General features: G+C 47.4%; 1 long non-coding RNA gene and 1 pseudogene across 2 annotated transcripts; one reads left to right on the plus strand and one right to left on the minus strand.

The window, feature by feature from the left end:
• Positions 1-3,814: 3,814 nt before the first annotated feature.
• On the minus strand, positions 3,815-5,991 carry LOC147361693 (snRNA-activating protein complex subunit 1 pseudogene; annotated as a pseudogene).
• Positions 5,992-9,759: 3,768 nt separating this feature from the next.
• Positions 9,760-12,650, plus strand: LOC147361694 (uncharacterized). Of its 2 annotated transcripts, none has more exons than XR_015137609.1 (3): positions 9,760-9,897; positions 9,987-10,177; positions 11,593-12,650. It is a non-coding gene; the product is annotated as an uncharacterized LOC147361694 (long non-coding RNA). The 2 variants fall into 2 exon arrangements; XR_015137608.1 differs by having other exon boundaries at positions 10,010-10,177.
• The last annotated feature ends 6,055 nt before the right edge of the window (positions 12,651-18,705 follow it).

The raw sequence follows: 18,705 nt of genomic DNA on the forward strand, positions 1-18,705 counted from the left end.
AAATCAGTCAGTGTCAGAAGTCCCAGTGTGGGACAGACTCTCAGGGCTGAAACAACCAGCCATCATGAAGCAGCTGGGGTCGACATGCTCCAGTACAGCTGTCAGTTTTGCACGCGTATGGCAGAAAGTGAAGAGGATCTAAAAAGCCTCTTGATGAAAGTGAAAGAGGAGAGTGAAAAAGTTGGCTTAAAGTTCAACATTCAGAAAACTAAGATCATGGTATCCTGTCCCATCACTTCATGGCAAATAGATGGGGAAACAGTGGAGACAGTGGCTGACTTTATTTTTCTGGGCTCCAAAATCACTGCAGATGGTGATTGCAGCCATGAAATTAAAAGATGCTTACTCCTTGGAAGGAAAGTTATGACTAACCTACACAGCATATTAAAAAGCAGAGACATTACTTTGCCAACAAAGGTCCGTCTAGTTAAGGCTATGGTTTTTCCGGTGGTCATGTATGGATGTGAGAGTTGCACTGTGAAGAAAGCTGAGAATTGATGCTTTTGAACTGTGCTGTTGGAGAAGACTCTTGAGGGTCCTTTGGACTGCAAGGAGGTCCAACCAGTCCATCCTAAAGGAGATCAGTCCTGGGTGTTCATTGGAAGGACTGAAACTGAAATACTTTGGCCACCTGATGGGAAGAGCTGACTCATTTGAAAAGACTTTGATGCTGGGAAATATTGAGGGCAGAAGGAGAAGGGGACGACAGAGGATAAGATGGTTGGATGGCATCACCGACTCAATGGACATGGGTTTGGGTGGATTCTGGGAGTGGATGATGGACAGGGAGGCCTGGCGTGCTGTGGTTCATGGGTTCACAGAGAGTTGGACATGACCGAGCTGAACTGAACTGAACTTTAAATTTTCTTCTCACTGGCATCTAGTCCACCCAGACAACAGCAGGATTCTTCCTGAAGGGATATTTCCATTTGATGGATCAAATATAAGGAGAATATAAATAAGAAAATGTGGATAAGAATACAAAAGAGGAGACATCCACATTCTGTATTGGAAGCTCTGCAGCCTGACAAATGCCTGAGGTCCTCTTTTGAAGAGAGGGTCCTTGCATGAGACCCCCAACCTGCTGGGAGGGGACAGCCTGGTGCCACAGAGTAAATGGGGGCTTTGGGGCTGATAGATCTGTTCAGAAAGTGGCCTCCCAAGCCTGAGGCTGAGGCAGTTAATGTGACACCTCTGAGCCTTGGTTTCCCAGTGTGTACAATGGGAATCCACCACCTAGCCCTGCAGGGTTATTTTGAGGGTTTGAAGAAATGCTTGTGGTTACCCAAGAACACCCCCTAGCACTAACAAGAGACATGTGTGTGATTTTGTCCTGTCTGGTTCAAAACCACTGGGAACACAGAGCCCCCACTCCAGGTCCCTCCTTGGTCCTCCCTCTGCTAGAGGAGGTCTCAGGCCACCTCCTGCCCCTGGAAACTGTCCTGAAAACTACTGGATATGTGAGTGGGCTGCCCCCACCAACCAGCAAAAATGTGGTGGGAGCCTTCTCTCTTGGTTCACCCCACAGTCTAATCCAACAGCAAGATGTGTGTTGCTGTCACTTAATTGTGTCCAACTCTTGGCAACCTATGGACTGAGTCCACCAGGCTCCTCTGTCCACGGGGATTCTCCAGGCAAGAATACTGGAGTGGGTGTCATGCCCTCCTCCAGGGGATCTTCCCAACTCAGGAATCGAACCCGGGTCCCGAACCCGGGTCTCCTGCATTGCAAGCGGATTCTTTATTGTCTGAGCCACCAGGGAAGCCCTGTAGCAATATGGAGATACACTGGAAGGGCCAGCACTGGAGGTCACAGCACGGCCGCCTGTGAGGATGGGGGCCTTGACCGCCAGTGAGATGGCAGCTCCCCACCGTCCTCCAGAGTTCTGAGTACGTGAATGAGGAGATCTGGCTGAAAGAGGACCACAGTGGCTGCTCTGTGGAGCAGGGAGGCAACCTAGACTCCTCCAGGCAGATGGGCGATGAGATAGAGGAGCCTGGACCATGAGGAGGCCAGAGCAGAGGCTGGTTCTCCCTGACGGGTGTGTTTGGTGTCAAAGAGAAAGAAAAAGTCCAGACCAGCTGAGAAAATCAGCCCCTGGCCCCACCCCAGCTCATCTCCCACCTGGGAAAGCACCCAGCCCCTTCCCCAGAGATAAGACACAGGGCATGGTGGGGGGTGCTGGGGCAGGAGACGAGCAGCAGCCACCGGCAGGAGCTTCTCAGGGAGAGAGTGTTCCGAGGAAGCAGAGAGAAGTGGCGCCATGTCTAGACAACATCTGACCGGCAGCTCTCTGCAGATGGATGTGCAGAAGGGCCCGTGCACAGCCTCGACCAGGGCAATTGTGGGCACCTGTGCTGCCACAAGAAGCCTATCACCCACTCGCCATCATGTCTCCACGTTCCCCTCGACTTCAAGGGCTTGAGGGACCCGTTCATTCATCTTTGTTTCATCAGTGCAGACATAGAACCTGCAACAGTTCAATCAGCGTTTCCTGAAGAGAACGGAGCTTCATTTTGGTGCAATATTCAGCTACGTGAAGAATAACGCTCATTTGGCCACCACACTGAACACTCAGGACAGGCTCATTCCTTTAGCTGACCTGTGATAGGAGCTGAAACAACAGTTAATTGTTTCTGTAATTCTCAGTGAAATGAATTCTCCTGTGGCTGCCTGTATGAGATTACTTTTTCTGAACAGTCAAAACTGATCTTAAACTGGGCTGAGCATCACAGGATTTTAGTTCTGGTATCCTAAGTGAAAGTTGCTCAGTTGTGTCCAACTCTTTGTGACTCCATGGACTAAAAACTCCATGGAATTCTCCAGGCCAGAATACTGGAGTGGGTAGCCTTTCCCTTCTCCTGGGGATCTTTCCAACCCAGGAATCGAACTGGGGTATTCTGTACTGCAGTTGGATTCTTTACCAACTGAGCTATCAGGGAAGCTGAGTATTTTTTTTAAATTTACAACTTAGTGCTATTATTTTATTATAACCAAGTCAACAATACAAATAGCTTACTTTAATATAATAGGTAACCAGTACTTGGACATATTTTAATTCACCCACTGTTAAACACAAATATTTTCTATTTGAACTCTGCCCAATAAGCTTTCATTTCACATCTAAAGCAAATCTTATCAAGTGCTTCATACCCTATCTTCAAAATATAGTCATGATTACACACATATGTGTTAATGTACAATATTTGGTTTTCTCTTTCTTACTTCACTCTGTATGACAGTCCCTAGGTCCATCCATGTCTCTGTGCTGTGCTTAGTCACTCAGTCGTGTCCAACTCCTTGTGACCCCATGGACTGCAGCCCTCCAGACTTCTCTGTCCATGGGGATTCTCCAGGCAAGAATACTGGAGTGGTTTCCATGCCCTCTTCCAGGGGATCTTCCCAACCCAGGGACTGAACCCAGGTCTTCCACATTACAGGCAGATTCTTTACCATCTGAGCCACCAGAGAATCTCTGTCTCTGAAAATGGCAAAATCTCATTCCTTGTTATGGCTGAATAATATTCCATGTGTATATATGTGCCACATCTTTTTTATCCATTCCTCTGTTGATGGACACTTAGGTTGCTTCCATGTTCTGGCTACTGTATATAGTGCTACAATAAACATTGAGACGCATGTATGTTTTAGAATCATGGTTTCCTCCATGTATATGCCCAGGAGTAGGATTGCTGGGTCATGCAGAATCTAGAAAAATGGTAGTTGTTGCTGTTCAGTCTCTCAGTTGTGTCTAACTCTGCAACCCCATCGACTGCAGCACGCCATGCCTCCCTGTCCTTAACCATCTCCCAGAAATTGTTCAAATCCATGTCCATTGAGTCAGTGATGCCATCCAACCATCTCCTCTGTCATCCCCTTCTCCTCCTGTCTTCAATCTTTCCCAGCATCAAGTTTCTAATGAGTTGGCTCTTCACATTGGGTGTCCAAAAATATTGGTAGAGATGAACCTATATAAATCTTTTCTGTCAGAGAGCTCAATATTAAGTACTCTACACCAGGGTTTTGTTCTCTGTTTTCTTCTCCTCTTAGGTGCAGTGAACTTTGTTTCACTAAAACTTTTGTTCCCCTCATCCTCTTCTGTAACCACAGGCATACTCAGACTTAAAGATTTATCTTCCTTATGCGTGTCACCTCTGGCTCTGGAAGACACTTCCACTTCCTGCTGGTTTCAACGTTTCTTTGTTTCTTCTTTTCCTAGTTGCTTTGGTTTGTACTTGACCAGGTGCAGAATCAGAGTCAGAAAAGTCAACTTTGACCTGATGGTGACTTTTTGACCTCAATGCCTGAACAACTGAAAACACCTTTGATTTTATTTTCGTTAACGATGCTGCCCTTTCACATCTCTCTGATTGTTGTGAATTTCTCTCACTCTTTTCTTCTCCATCTTTAACTTTCAGTTTTAAGGGTGGATTCTTTCTGTCTTTGTGCCACTGCTGATGTTCCAAAGCTATGTTCTTGATATTATTAAAAAATCATCCTTTATCAAGTTGAGGGATTTTTCTGGATTGGGCTTGTCAGCTGAAATTACATGTTTAATTCTCTGATAATGGTCATGAACATTCATCATTTCCTCTAATACATCATAAGTGATAAGTTTCATTATCAATCATTTGGGTCCTTAAATTCTTCAGTAATTCAGCTCGTTGGATTTTTTCTTCATTCTGTATGACGGGAATTTAAGCATTGCTGTAAAGTGAAATGCTCTGTCTAGTCATAGCTTCCAAAAAAAATATAAGCTGCCTCAAAATGTTGTACATTTATCAAATCTTGCTGAAATTTTAAAATTTCATCCCAATCCTTCAGACACAGTTGGGTGTTATATAATCCATATAGCAGATACAAAATACCAGTTCTGATCTGGATGGTGTACGGAGGTAAAAAATATCGCCAAGCCAAAGCCAAAGCTTCTTTTGCAGACGTGCTCTTTTCTAAATTTCTCATTCTACCACAGAAGATGGTTCCAAACTTCACACTCCTCCAGAGCTCAGAGAAGTCCTCGAAGTGCACACTATCCATCTCCTGGAAACAGCTGAGCAGTGGCTCAAAGTCATCCTTCAAGCCTACAGGCGCCCCCACGTCTGCAAAAGAAGCACGCCATGTGCAGTCCAGCTGCCGGCGGTAGCCGAGGAGGAAGCTAAGTATTTAGTAATACCTTTTGTATTAATCAGAAGGGAAGTATGGAAAATGAACTATTAAGTAATAATAAAAAGGAAGAGAGATTCTTCCCACTATCATTTTTTTGGAAGTAGTGAGTTTCCATCAAGACAAGGAGTGAATTATAATCAAAGTGAATTATAATCAAGGTCATTTCCTGTCTAGAGAGTCCTCATTGACTTGTCTCATCTCATTTATGACATTTGTTCTGTCCATGTCAGTTCTTCAGAGTCTGTTTTTTTTTTTTTTTTTTGCCATGCCACACCCTTTTGGGATCTTAGTTCCCTGACCAGGGATCAAACCTGGGCCCTCAGCAGCAGAAGCACATGGTCCTAACCTCCAGGCCACCAAAGTAGTCTCCACAATCTGTCTTCAAAACAAGAAATCAGTGACTTCTAACAAGGAGGAGTAACCCACCACCCCTGCCACAAGTTAGGGGGTCTCCCATTTTGTCTCACTATTCAGTGTCATCACTTTCCTTCAGCCTAATGATATTGAAAAAAGGGGGGGAATATGGCAGATTGAATGGGTGTTTTATCTCCTCTCCTCCCCAAGTCCATTCAAATGACCACAGAGTTATATTTTTAAAGGTCTAACTCCCCAAGGATAAAGATCAGCTGGAAACAGTAGTAGATGAGACTGAATCCACAAAATGTGGGAACAAAAAGTGGACAGGTGAGTGGCCAGAAGAGGACTGAGGCAGGGGGACTCCAGGAAGAAAGAAGGAAGTGGGGCTGGTGGATACAATTACGACCTGGGAGATTCCCCCCGGTGGGGGAGAAAGCCACTGGCCTGCACAGCCCCCTCGTCACCCATCCGACCAGCTGCAGGAGAGCTGACCTCGGCTCCACTGACCTTACTGCACTCTGTCACCAGCTTCCCAGCAGTGTCTCCTCCTGGGTCTTGTCATCACTCAGACCTGCTCCACATCCGGAGACTTCCTGCTGGGGTGCCTCTCCCGAGGCCTGCTGGCAGCTTGCACCCATGGAACCTGCTCTTCCTCCTCATCTGGAGCTCCTGCTCCCAAACCTGTCTGGTCCTCCCATCCCATCATCACCCTCCCCTGGAGGCCATCGCCTGCCACTCCTCTCGTTTGGAATAAGACACTGTGGTTAAAGACATGATGAGTTCATCATCACTTCAGTTCAGTCCAGTCCAGTCGCTCAGTCATGTCCGACTCTGCAACCTCATGAATCGCAGCACGCCAGGCCTCCCTGTCCATCACCAACTCCCGGAGTTCACTCAAACTCACATCCATCGAGTCGGTGATGCCATCCAGCCATCTCACCCTCTGTCATCCCCTTCTCCTCCTGCCCCCAATCCCTCCCAGCATCAGGGTCTTTTCCAATGAGTCAACTCTTCGTATCAGATGGCCAAAGTATTGGAGTTTCAGCTTTAGCATTAGTCCTTCCAATGAACACCCAGGACTGATCTCCTTTAGGATGGACTGGTTGGATCTCCTCGCAGTCCAAGGACTCTTAAGAGTCTTCTACAATACCACAATTCAAAAGCATCAATTCTTTGGCGCTCAGCTTTCTTCACAGTCCGACTCTCGCATCCATACATGACCACTGGAAAAACCATAGCCTTGACTAGACAAAACTTTGTTGGCAAAGTAATGTCTCTGCTTTTGAATATGCTATCTAGGTTGGTCATAATTTTCCTTCCAAGGAGTAAGCGTCTTTTAATTTCATGGCTGCAATCACCATCTGCAGTGATTTTGGAGCCCAGAAAAAAAAAGTCAGCCACTGTCTCCACTGTTTCCCCATCTATTTCCCATGAAGTGATGGGACCAGATGCCATGATCTTAGTTTTCTGAATGTTGAACTTTAAGCCAACTTTTTCACTCTCCTCTTTCACTTTCATCAAGAGGCTTTTTAGTTCCTCTTCACTTTCTGCCATAAGGGTGGTGTCATCTGCATATCTGAGGTTATTGAGATTTCTTAGCACACTACTAAATTATAATACTAATTCCAAACCTGATTTTGAATCAAGGTGGTATTATTTCTGTTACTTAGAAGTCTCATCATTTTGTGCTGCACAATGAACACTATAAATGAGTAAAAATGACCAGTCTCAGTGAAAGGATTATTGATTGCTAACACAATTATCCATGGAGCAGGGTTCTCACTGCAGGACTCTGAGGGAGATGATGTGCCTGTCGCCTGATGAGGGAGTTTCAGGACTTGGCTGAAAGCACCTTCCCAGAATGACCCTCCAGAGAACTGTCCGAATAAACGAGAGTTTCTAGAACATGGCAGAAATTCAAGAAAGTGTGACAAGAGTGGATTCTGACTGTGAATAGCATCAAATGCCAGAAAAAAGGGCCTAATTAAAGAAAGCCCCAGTGGAAACAAGTCTTGGGGAAGCTGGCAAATTGGCCTGGACGTGGGATGCATTGCTATTTGGTCTAAGGTTGCGATGCCCCCAGCTTTTATTTTTTTAAGCAGTAGAAATCCTTCTTCAAATTGAAACAAAAGTAGAACTCTGACTAAAACTGAGGTCAGGGGTCTGGAACCCCACTACCCAGTCCCACTGACTTTGGCAGTGATGCCAAGCCTGTCTCTAGAACTAGAAATATGGGCCTCTCTCCTGATCCAACCCCTCTGGCTCCTGTCACCACATGCAGTGATATTTGCTAAAACACTTGTCCAGGAATACCTGAGCATGTGTGTGGGGTTGCAATAGCTAACAAATATGGAATCTGGTTTTTTTTCCTAAGAAGCTTTCTTAAATTCTTATATTTCAAAGTGACTACATGTTGTTCCTTTTGTTTTTTCTCAACTCCAGCAACCAGACACCCAGTCTTAGGAGAATCCGGGTCACCCTCTTCAGCATCTCTCTTAGTTACTTATCTGTGAATCAAATAATAAGTAATTACATGTTATATATTCATATATATGCATATTTAATAGGCAGTTGAGAAACAAATTGGAATAGGCATAATCTCTGCCCTCAAGAAACTTGAAATCTAACACAGATTAAAACTGATAATGGTAGGGAATTCCCTGTCGATCCAGTGGTTTGGACTCTGAGTTCTCACTGCAAAGGGACTGGGTTCAACCCCTGGTTGGGGAATTAAGATCACACAGGCTGTGCCACCAAAAATCCAAAAAACAATTGAGAGATCAGAAATACACACAGAAATTATGGAAGCCCAGAGAAAAGTGTGTTATTCGCTCAGTCACCGGTCACATCTGACTTTCTGCCATCCCATGGACTGTAGCCCACCAGGCTCCTCAGTCCATGGGATTCTCCAGGCACGAATACTGGAGTGGGCTGCCATTTCCTTCTCCAGGGGATCTTCATGACCCAGGGATCAAACCCGGGTCTCCTGCATTGCAGGCAGATTCTTTACTGTCTGAGCCAGAAAGTATGTGAACCAGATGACAATGAGAGAAGTTAAAGGATGCTTTCCAGAGAAATGACATTGGACCAAGTTTTGAACAAAAAAAACAAGATTAAGATAAAAACAAATGATTTGCTAAAGTGATGGGCAAAGTCCAGATTGTGAAAAGCTTTGTGCTTTTCCTCTCACAAAGATAAAACCCCAGTCATGGGGAACAGTTGCTAAGGTGAGGGTGGGGTGCCAGCTGGGGCAGCAGAGGAGTTACAGGGTAGGTGGGTGCAGGACTGCTCTGCATCCTGGGGTGGAGGTCACAATGACCTGCCCCTACACCAACATTCATAGGCCCACGTGCGTGCTAAGTCACTTCAGTAGTGTCTAACTCCTTGTGACCCCATGGATTGCAGCCCGCCAGGCTCCTCTGTCCGTGGGGATTCATCAAGCAAGAACACTAAAGTGGGTTTCCATGCCCTCCTCCAGGGGATCTTGCTGACCCAGAGATCAAACCCACATCTCTTATATCTCCTGTATTGACAGGCTGGTTCTTTACCTCTGAACCATCTGGGAAGACAAGCAGAGCCACCAAAGATCATATATTTCTCTTGATCAAAAATAAATAACTGTCTCAAAAATCACGACTGCCTGTCTCAAGGTCACCCACTCAGTGCACTGGGGGAAGAAATAAGTCTCCATCAGTGGGGTTTTTTTCCCCTATAGTTATTTGTCAGTTTTCTAAAATATTTATCTGTAAAAAGTACAATATCTGCAAAGTGCAACAAAGTGGAATGCAATAAAATGAGGCATGCCTGTGTTTTTTAAATATTTTGAAATGTGCTAACATTATAATGTTAAATTTTAAAAGGCAAGAATAAAGAGCTATACAGGGTAAGTCCTGACACGCAGAGAAAACAGAGTGGAGGAAAGACAGCAGGATGCCTCCATGGGCCGAAGCAAGGGCAGCTCACCTCACAGGGCTGCACTTGATATGAGGAGAAGATGGCAAAGAAACAGAATCCAAGGAGAACTCACTACCATGTTGCAAGTGCACCTGCTGCTACTGTGTGCCCGGGGTGAGTCACTAACCTCTGCAAACCTCAGTGTTCTCAGATGTGTAACAGGAAATGACTCCTTTGTTGAAAGGATTAACTGAAAGGGCATGTGTACAGCCATCTATAATGTCTTACACAATCGTGGTTCTAAATGATGCATTTAAATAATAAATGATACTAGTCCTTGACGTTTGTTGAATGCTTCTCCAGGTTCAGACACTGTGATCTGCTGCTGCTGCTGCTGCTAAGTCACTTCAGTCGTGTCTGACTCTTCGCGACCCCATGGACTCCAGCCTACCAGGCTTTTCCATCCATGGGATTTGCCAGGCAAGAGTACTGGAGTGGGGTGCCATTGCCTTCTCTGACTGTGATCTGAGTGTTATTTAATTTAATCTTCAAACCCCCCGTGGGGTTAGGGATGATTCTTTCCATTTTACAGAAATTGAAGGGCAAAGCAGTTAAAGGAACTTGACCACAACAAAATTCATCAGAAAAGCGATGAGAGACCAAGGAGGATGCAGACCACATCACTCTGAGACCTCGACAGCCCCCAGAGACCCACTGAACCAGGACGGACGCCGGGCTAGAGGCTCAAATCTGCCCCAAGGTTGGTTCAGACCTGCTTCGGCTCAAGGGGTTCCCTGGTGGCTCAGATGTTAAAGAATCCGCCTACAGTGCAGGAGATCTGGGTTTAATCTCTGGGTCAGAGAGATCCCTTGGAGGAGGGCAAGGAAACTCACTCTAGTATTCTTGCCTGAAGAATCCCATGGACAGAGGAACCTGGAGGGATACAGTCCATGGGGTTGCAAAGAGTCAGACATGACTGAGCAACTAAGCACAGCACACAAGCCCCAACGGGTGTGAGCTGGTGCCCCCCATCTCCGTGTGTGTGTGAGTGTATGTGTGAGTGTGTTGTGTGTGAGTGTGTTGTGTGTGTGTGTGTGTGTGTGTGTGAGTGAGACATATGGAACTCACCAGGGTGTTCAAGTGCCACCTGCCCCTGCTGTGTGCCCCGGGTGAGTCACTAACCTCTGCAAACCTCAGTGTTCTCATATGTAAAACAGGGAATGACTCTTTTGCCATAAGGATTAATTGAGAGGGCATACATACAGCAATCTATAATGTCTTACACAATTGTGGCTTCCTCAGGAGGATCCTGGTTATTCTTGACGCTTTGCATTCCCATATACATTTTAGAACCACCCTTTCAACTTCCGTGAAAAACTGTGTTGGGCTTGCATTGTGTTCCTCTGGGGAGAAGTGAAACCTTTATCATATTGTGTTTTCTGCTCAAGATCGTGGGATATTCTTCTTAGATCTCTCTGAGAATTTTTGTTTTTGTTTTTTTTTGGGTCTGTGTGTGTGGTGAAAAAAAATCCACACAAAACAAAATTGACCATCTTCACCATTTTTAAGTATATAGTTCAGTGGTGTTAATATGCAGTTGGTGCTCATATCTATTGGTTCCCCATCATTGAATTCGACCAACTGAATCATAAATATCCCCCCAAAATTCCAGAAATTTCCAAAAAGCAAAACTTGAATTTTCTGTGCTCCAGCAACTGTCCACAAAACCTGTACATTGTATTAAGCTTGTAAGTAATGCAGAGATGACTCACAGTGTGCAGGGGTGTATACAGGGGTTGTGTGCAAACACTATACCGTTCACTTACTTTTTGCTGCCCTCCCTGGGTCTTTGCTGCTGCACGCAGCTTTCTCTAATCGTGGCGAGTGGGGCCGCTTTGCATCACCCACACTTCCCAGCTCCCGTAACTGTCCACACTCCACCTCTGACCACATCCCTCTCCTCCCTGCATGTCCACTGCTCCGCTGCATGCCCCTCCCTTCAGGGGCCCTGCTGCCCTTCCTCATCTCCCCGGCCCAGATCCCGAGAAGCCCCGTTTCTGCAGCTCTCTCAGCAGCACCAGCCCCACTCTGCCCCGTCCTGCTCCCTGCACCTCCAGCCTGAGCTCAGGCGGCCTTGGTCTGATTCATCCTCTCCCTTTTCTCATCCCACCACAGGTTGCCGAGAGTCACAGGAGGAGAGATACACACAGTCCTGCAGCTTAAGGAACCGAGCTAAGGGTTCCCAGCAGCCCTTTCTTAGGGAGGGCTCCCTCTCCACCCTCCCCCTGAACCATCAGGACTCTGCTCAGGCCCGTGACCCCCGGCCTCCCTTGCCCAGCAGCTGCCCGTACCCCCTGCTCCCCAGCCTGACAGCCACAGGGGCTGGTGACAGAGGTGCCCTCTTGCCTGCAGTGGGCAGATATGCTCCAGGAGCCCTCTGTTCTCCCAGGACCCTCCGCCTACCTCCCCTCCTTGGATCAGCCCACTTCCTTCTCCATGGCTACACTGCCTCCTACAACCAGCCACCTAGACTGGTAGGCGTCTGGGGCTCAGAATGGGGCCTGCCCCCTCACCCCATGGCCTGGGCGACCGTGTCCTCCTGTCCGGCTGGTTCCCTATCCTTCTGAGTCTGTGCAGGTCCAGGCCCGGCCCTGCCACTGACTTCCCATCAGTGACCCACAAACCTGGGCCGCACTTTTCTTCTCTTTATTGTTTAAAAAAGCTGCGTAGCCAGCGTGTGGATTCATCTCGGTGAAACTCAACCAGGGAGGAGCGCGTGTGGTGAAGAGTACCCCACTCGCCGCAACTGGAGACAGCCCCCATGCACCTTCTGGGGTTCCCACCTCAGGTCACTGCAGAGCACATGGGGGCCCTGGGCACAGACTTCGTGAAAGTGGAGAGACCAGGCTTGCCAGCTGCAGACCCCTCCCGTGTTTAATGAGCCAAGTCTCTCAGCATCCGGACCTGGTCATTCCGTGTTCCTACTGGAAGGAAGGTTTTCCTTTAGCAAAAACATTAGATACAGAAAAGCAACAATCTACCTTTGAAACTTAAAGTGTAAGCAGTGATTCACAGAGCTCACAAAATGGAGCAAAAAACAGATCCTCTGTAAGAAATGAATCACATTCATTAAACACAAATCTAAAATAACTTGCATTACATAAAATTCCGAGAAATAAATAAATTGAAGAAATGGTTATGGCGATTAATAAAAATCACCTGTTGTTGTCCCAGTTTCATGTCTATCTTGCTAATTGATTCTCCACCCTGAAAAAAAAGACCATGTCTCATTCCTTTATATGAAGTTGTGTAGACTCATCTCTAGGAATACGAACTCCAGGCATCGGAAGCTGGGCCTGCCCCGGCTCTGTAAGCGGCTGTGGCCGTGGCCATGGCTGTGGGGCCTGGTGCGGGGCAGCTGGCATGGGCAGGCATCCAGTGGACTCTGTCAGGTGGACATTCCACACCAAAGCTGCCCATGCGGCACCTCCGGTCACGTGGGGGATCAGGCCTCGCCGTGTGGTTGGTGGGGCTGAGAACTGGGTTTCTATTTTATTTTACGAATTTAAATGTAACTCAACCACTGTGGCCAGTGGCTCCTGAATTGGGATGAGCAGCCCTGATGGCTGTTTCCTGCAGAAGTGCTGGTCTCCTCGCTGTGCTGATGCGGAATGGCGAGCTCAGGCAAGGAGCAGGCTTGCAAGTCCTCCTTTTCCCACTCCAGCCAGAGTTCATCCTGCAGGTCCCCGGAAATGCTGCTGACTCAGAGCTTCTCTAAGCAAAACAGTCATCAGAGAGGTCAGAAAAGTGCAAAAGAGGAAAAGATCTGTGTTAAATACAAGACTGTAACTAAATGCCATCACACACCCTCTTAAAGGCACAGTTTAGAGTTCTTATGTGTGAGAATGAGAATGACAGCCTTTTTCATCCAACTATCCATGGAATGGAAGCTAACACAGGAGAATCCATAGATGTGGGTCTCACCAGGAAGACTATACAATATTATGGTTAAAAATGTCTACTTAGTTGGAATTTTTTAAAAGATACTTTTGATGTGGATCATTCTTTTAAGTCTTTATTGAATCTGTTACAATGTTGCTTCTTTTTTCAATTTATTTATTTTTCACTGAAGGATAATTGCTTTACAGTATTGTGTTGGTTTCTGCCAAAAACATCAGCATGAAGTTGCTTCTGTTTTATGCTTTGATTTTTCAGCCACAAAGCATATGGGACCTTAGTTCCCTGACCAGGAACCGAACCTGTACCCCTAGCATTGGAAGGCAAAGTCTTAACCACTGGACCACCAGGGTAGTCCCTGAAAGTTTTTTTAAAAAGTAGTGGCTCCCTAACTTTTGGGTCATGTGATCTTGGGCAGGTTGTTGAGACTCTAATCCTCACTTTATCTGTAAAGTGAGGAATCAGGATATATTTTACAAGGTTGTGCTAAGTCGCTTCAGTCGTGTCCAACTCTTTGCAACAGTACCAGGCTCCTCAGTCCATGGGATTTTCCAGGCAAGTGTACTGGAGTGGGTTGCCATTTTTTCTCCAGGGATCTTCCTGACCCAAGGATCGAACCCAGGTCTCTCGCACTGTAGGCAGATGCTTTACCATCTGAGCCACCAGGGGATTGCTGAGGGTTAAACAAGACAAAGATGAACAAGGCTTCAGCCCAAACATGGCAGACATTGGATAAATGTCAGGTGTCATCGACTTGTTGTGACCCACTCTGCCCACAGTAGGTTCATGCTTCTCCACTGGTCTTCATAGTGCAGGTGGTCTCCCATTGATGGACTCAGGCTCCTCAACCTCGGCAGAAAGCTGAAGACCATGTGGCCTGGCCCCTAGCAGCCCCCAGTGGGGACCAGAGGGTCACGAATCGCCAGGAAGCAGGTGCAAGGTCAAAGGGGAAGGGGGCGTGAGCTCTACACAGTGAAGACGGGAGCCAGTCCCTGGACGACCCCGCCAGACCCCTGAAAACTAAACTGGGTAAAAGGGGACCCCCAAAATGTTCATTGTTAATTGGAGTCCCTCTTTCAAGAAGAGAAATGTATCAATGGTCCCACAGTCCAGTGAAGGTTCTGCTTGCCGTTTAAGACACATCCTCCTCAGCACCAATCATAGCAGAGTTGTGGGTGTTTGTGGGTTTCTTTGTGTGTGTGTTTGTGGGTCACGTGTGTGTGTTTGGGTTTGGGGGTTTGTTTTGGAGAGAGACAGCTTTCGCTTGCTTGATTTTTGTAGAATAATAAATAACAGTCGGCAAGAAATTCTGCCAGGATGTGGCCACAGCGGTCAAGTTCCCAAACAATCTTCAGTAGCCCTCAACAACCAAACGCAGAAAGGACCTTCCCTGGGGAAAGACGAGGAAATACAGCGGACACCGGCCAGCCTCTACATTTTTGCAAAAGTCCAGCGTCAGAGAAGCCTCCTTGCTTGGCCTACATCTACCGATTGGTCATTCATGATTCAGGTTAAAAACAAAACAGAAGCAAGCATTGTTCTGATCCTTGCCCTGATAACATCCCAAGAAAACTTGAGAGCTGGCAGGAGAGAAGAGCAGATAATGGTCAATGCTGTCACTTGACTTTAGAAAGCACTGATTTTTTTCTTTTAAAGGAACATCTTCAGTTTCCAAGCCCGTACACGATTTCTCACTGCAGCTCAAAATTTTCCACTGGGCTCCCTCCTGGTGATTTTGGACGCACGCAGCAGTAAGTGGCAGCTTGCAGCTAGCAACAGCAAGCGGTAGCTAGAAGCAGGGTCTTAGTCTCTTAGACCAGGAGTCCTAACCACTGGACCACAGGTGCCAGCAGTTAGGGCTAGGGTCCCTAGTCTTGTCTGCCTAATCAAGAATGAACTCAGTCAACGAGGCAGAAGGTACAGAGTAAAGAAAGAAGTTTATTGGAAAGAACTGTACTTGCCAAAAGATGCATGGGTGAGTTCAGAGAGAGAGTCGTGCCTTTGGGAAGTTTAAATCCTATATAAAGGGTCAGTTTTCTGGGTCTGTGTCTTCCCTCAAGCCAATTACCTTGCTGTCCCCACTGTCTCAGGACCCTTCCCTGGGATGCACACGCACACCCTCACCATGATGGATCTTGAAGTGAAGGCTTCAGGGAGGAGCAAGACTTGTTATGGCCTGGAATTATCCTCTGACTTCTGACTCAAAAGAGCCTTTCTGGGCATGTGTCTCCTTTATCAGACAGGATTTTTTCCTTTCTTTGTTCTTGCCGTGATTACTCCCCTGGAGGTGTTTAACAAGAGACAAAGATTGGCTATTTACCTGTTTTTGTTGGCTATTACTTCCTCAACTGGAGCCTATCTACCTCTTATCTCAGGGAATGCAAAGAGGAGGCTGGTTTATTGTAAATTTCCAATCTGGAGCCCATCTATCTCCTCTCTTACTGGGAACTGACAGGGCCCAGCGCAAATGCAGCAGGATCTGCTGGCCACTGGGCAGGCCCGGCCACAGAGGCCAGGAGGTCGGCTCTGTCCTGGGACCACCTGCAACTCCCCCAGAAGAAGGACCTTCCATTGCCACTTTGCCTGTAAACAGTGTTCCTCAGATCAGCATTAAAGGTCTTTTGCAATCACAGTTGATTTTTCTAGACTGAAAAGAATTGTATTTATTAAGGGCTTTGCTTGGGCTTCCCAGGTGGTGCAGTGGTAGAGAACCCGCCTGCTAATGCAGGAGACACAAGAGACGTGAGTTTGATCCCTGAGTCAGGAAGATCCCCTGGAGGAGGAAATGGCAACCCACTCTAGTATTCTTGCCTAGAGAATCCTCATGGACAGAGGAGCCGGGCGGGTACAATCCATGGGGTCACAAAGAGTCAGACAAGACTGACCACACACACATACACACACACACAAGGGCTTTGCTCATTTGTGATAAATCACTGAATCCTCCAAATAGCACTTTGAAGATGCTTCTCTCAGCCCAGCAACCTTTCTCAGGAGGGTGATGGACTGAGGTCAGAGGGAGTGGGGGAGGGGCTGCCTGCACCTGCCGGGACCCTGATCGTCACCCTCCCGGTCAGCTTGTCTCCCACCCACCCCCACTGCTCCACCTGCTGCTTCTCCACGTCTCTGTCACCGTCACCTGCAGCCGTGACCACTACCTGGAACCACACTCCCCTTCTCTTCACCACCTGCCTGTCCTCACCTCTCCCCCAAAGCCTGTCCTAGTCACCCCACAGCCCTGGATCTAGTCTGTCTGTTTGGAGATGCTGGGGTATTGGCTGGTGGAGCGGACAGTCCGATTCAGACTTGGTTTCCAGGTTCTGATCATCAATAGTCACTTAAGCCCAGACTCCTGTTGCATTACCTCCCAGAGGCGCCGAGTGTCCACGTTCCCAGGCAGCCTCACCCCCGCCCCCAACAAACACTTGGGATCACGGCCCAGAGGATGGAGTCCTGACACACACGTGCCTAGGTGAGAGCTCAGCTCCTCAGCCACACTCAAGGCCAGTTCCGTGACAGAGAACAAAGCAAGCAGGACGGGGTGACAGCCGACAGGTCAGGCTGAGGAGCCCCCCAGCCCTGTTCTCAAGAACCTGCTGGAGGATGCACTCCAGCAAAATGAGGGGGTGAAGCAAAGAAGATACGAGACAAGACTCCAGGAAGCAGGAGCCCAATATAGGAGGGGCAGCAGGCAGGCCTGTGGGACCGTCCAGATGGGGGTGGGGAGCAAGCAGCCAATGGAGCAGAGGGGTCAGAACCACGTCCGCTCCAACGGCTATTTCCGAGCATGTGACAGGCGCGTGGAAGAGCAAGGAAAACTGAACAATAGACACACAGAGAACCCGGCGAAAGGAAGTGCGGGCCCTGTGCCTTTGAGGGTGGGTGGTGGCAGGAGAAGGACTGTAAACAGCAAACTCCGTCCAGAAGTGATTTTCTCTGTAGTTAACATAAGAACCAGTTTTGTTGTCTTGTTGTATTTGTTTTTGCCGAGAGGCCTGTGGGATGTTAGTCAGGGATGGAACCCTTGCCTCCCTGCAGTAGAAGCACGGAGCCTTCACCACTGAATTTCCAGGGAAGTCCCTGTGGAACCAGCATTTATTTTACCAAAATATGAGATGTGGATTTGTTATGAGGACGGAGGAAGGGGTGGGTGCTGGGTGGGAGCCGCCGGTATAAGGAGAAGCCAGCCCTCCAAATACTACAGGAGCAGGCAGAAGACCCAGATCAGGAAACAGCAGAAGAAGCACATTGTTTAGAGATCAGAGCAGGGGTGGGAGTGAGGTTGGGGGGTCACTGTCAGAAATGAGGGCTTTGCTTGCCGCGGGGTGCAGTGCTGCCGTGAGTAGAAAGGTGGGGGAAGACTGAACTATTTCCTTGAAAGCCTTTTAATTCCACTTGAGACCTTAAACTATGTACACTTATTATTTAGATAAAATTTTCAAAATAGTACTTTGGTCAGAATTTAGTTAAACAGTATGAAATACAGTTAAACCCTGTATTTTACAAATTTAATAATGGATGTAGATTTACTAGGACACTTGGCAAGGGTCTGGTCCCAAATGAGAAAGACCTGGGAAGCAGGACCTCCCAGGCACACAGTCCCGCCCACCACAGCCCCCAAGGAGTGAGGAGCGGGGTCACTGCTGATGGCTTCTGACTTAATAACGGGTTTGAAACACAAGACCTCTGACAAACACCTTTAACCTGTTTTCATGATGGAGAGGAATTTCAATTCAGTTTAGTTCAGTCGCTCATTTGTGTCCGACTCTTTGCGACCCCACAGACTGCAGCACACCAGGCCTCCCTGTCCATCACCAACTCCCGGAGTTTACTCAAACTCATGTCCATCATGTCGGTGATGCCATCCAACCATCTCACCCTCTGTCATCCCCTTCTCCTCCTGCCTTCAATCTTTCCCAGCATCTGGGTCTTTTCCAATGAGTCACCTCTTCACATCAGGTGGCCAAAGTATTGGAGTTTCAGCTTCAGCATCAGTCTGTCCAATGAATTTTCAGGACTGATTTCCTTTAGGATGGACTGGTTGGATCTCCTTGCTGTCCAAGGGACTCTCAAGAGTTTTCTCCAACACCACAGTTCAAAAGCATCAATTCTTCGGCGCTCAGCTTTCTTTAGAGTCCAACTCTCACATCCATATATGACTACTGGAAAAACCATAGCTTTGACTAGACGGGCTTTTGTTAGTAAAGTAATGTCTCTGCTTTTTAATATGCTATCTAGGTTGGTCATACTTTTCTTTCAAGGAACAAGCGTCTTTTAATTTCATGGCTGCAGTCACCATCTGCAGTGATTTTGGAGCCCCCCAAAATAAAG

Source organism: Bos grunniens, chromosome 12, assembly GCF_055505025.1.
Source record: "Bos grunniens cultivar Pamir isolate PY7600 chromosome 12, Bosgru_T2T1.0, whole genome shotgun sequence".
Lineage (NCBI taxonomy): Eukaryota > Metazoa > Chordata > Mammalia > Artiodactyla > Bovidae > Bos > Bos grunniens.